Below are 1,608 nucleotides of genomic sequence, written 5' to 3' on the forward strand. Positions count from 1 at the left end.
ATTTTGAAAGTGTAAATGATGGAAATAAAATCTAACTTTTTGTGACTTAATTTACAAATGTCTAATCTGTCATTTGATTCCTTTTGGAGATTTTTCCATTTTTCTTGGCTTCTTTATGTACATTAATACAAATTTTTACCTGTGCTGCCCAAATTTTCTAGGCACACTGTATCTTAACCTTATGGTGGAGGCCTTGCTAGTTCTTTGCTCATCAATAAGCATATTCTGCACAAGATGTGTGGGGGTATAGCTCAGTGGTAGAGCATTTGACTGCAGATCAAGAGGTCCCCAGTTCAAATCTGGGTGCCCCCTACTCAGATGAGTAGTCCTAACTCAAAACTGTGAACTATTTGTTGTCTTTGATTACCACTACAGAGCTCTCAGTTACTTATAGAGTTTGCATAGGTGAGCAAAACATGAAGAAGTCAGATACTTGGTCCTGGTAAGGTTAAGGGTTTAGAACCTCTTGCCTTCTCTTCCAAATTATCTGGAGCTACTGCTGCTTCAAATACCTCCAGTGATCTGTTGAAGATCTGAGTGAAGATGGGGGCTAGCTGCAGTGGTAGAGCATAGGGTCCCAGTTAAAATTTGTGTACCTCCTACACAGATGAAGTGTCCTGTCTGTTACATTTATACTATAGGTTTTCTTTGATTCCCACCAAGACAGAGCTTTCACCAACTTTAGAGTTGCACAGGTGAACAATTCAGGAAGAGGTCAAGTAAGTTAAGTACTTAGAACCTCTCTCTCTCCAAAATTATCCTGAGGTACTGTTTTTATGATTTGACATCACACAATTTTGAATTGAATTAACTGACTTATGTGGAGTTTGCATAGGATGAGAAAAACTGGGCTAGAGCAGAAACATGGTCCACATAATACACGTAAATACACGTAATAACACGTAAGTACACGTAAGTCCGTAAGTACACGTAAGTAAACGCTTCGAGCGATACAGGATGCTGTGTGAAGCACATTTCTGCCCATATATTATAACCATTCTAATTCCTATTAATTCAGATGTGCCTTCATCCAAGGTGAAAATGTGACTTCTTTTTGCTGCCATTCTACCATAGATAAGTTTTGGATACTAAAAAGAAGACATAGAACTTTTATTAAAATGTGGGTTAAGATCCAGGTCTGTTTCCCACATCTAATAAAAAGTATACATTAAAACTTCCCTTGTGTTTTTTCCAGTAGCCAAAATTCCTCTTCGGTATGAAAGGCAGCTAAAAGAACTAGGCCTTTTCATCTTCGATAAAGGCACATCTGCTGAGGCCATCCTGACTAGCTCAAATGTCTATGTATGTTACTTACCCGTCCCGTTTTTCCCAAGTCACATTTCAATAAAAGTTTCTATGTCTTCTTTTTAGTATCCAACTCATCTATGGTATGGAAGGCAGCAAAAAGAAGTTGACATTCACACACTCACATTCCACAAGAGGAATTTTGGCTTCTGGAAAAAACACAAGGGAGTTTTAATGTGTACTTTTTTAATTAATGTGGAAACAGACCTGGATCTTAACCTTATCTCAACCATATGGCCAAGCCTTGCTAGATCTTTGCTAATCAATACGCATATTCAGAGTAAATGTGTAGGGGTATAGTTC

At 38.1% G+C, this 1,608-nt stretch overlaps 1 non-coding gene across 1 annotated transcript; it reads left to right on the forward strand.

Moving 5' to 3' along the window:
* The first annotated feature begins 240 nt into the window (after nucleotides 1-240).
* trnac-gca (transfer RNA cysteine (anticodon GCA)) lies at nucleotides 241-312 on the forward strand. The gene has a single exon. It is a non-coding gene; the product is annotated as a tRNA-Cys (tRNA).
* Nucleotides 313-1,608: the final 1,296 nt, after the last annotated feature.

This window comes from Etheostoma spectabile, chromosome 4, assembly GCF_008692095.1.
Source record: "Etheostoma spectabile isolate EspeVRDwgs_2016 chromosome 4, UIUC_Espe_1.0, whole genome shotgun sequence".
In the NCBI taxonomy this organism is placed as follows: Eukaryota; Metazoa; Chordata; class Actinopteri; order Perciformes; family Percidae; genus Etheostoma; species Etheostoma spectabile.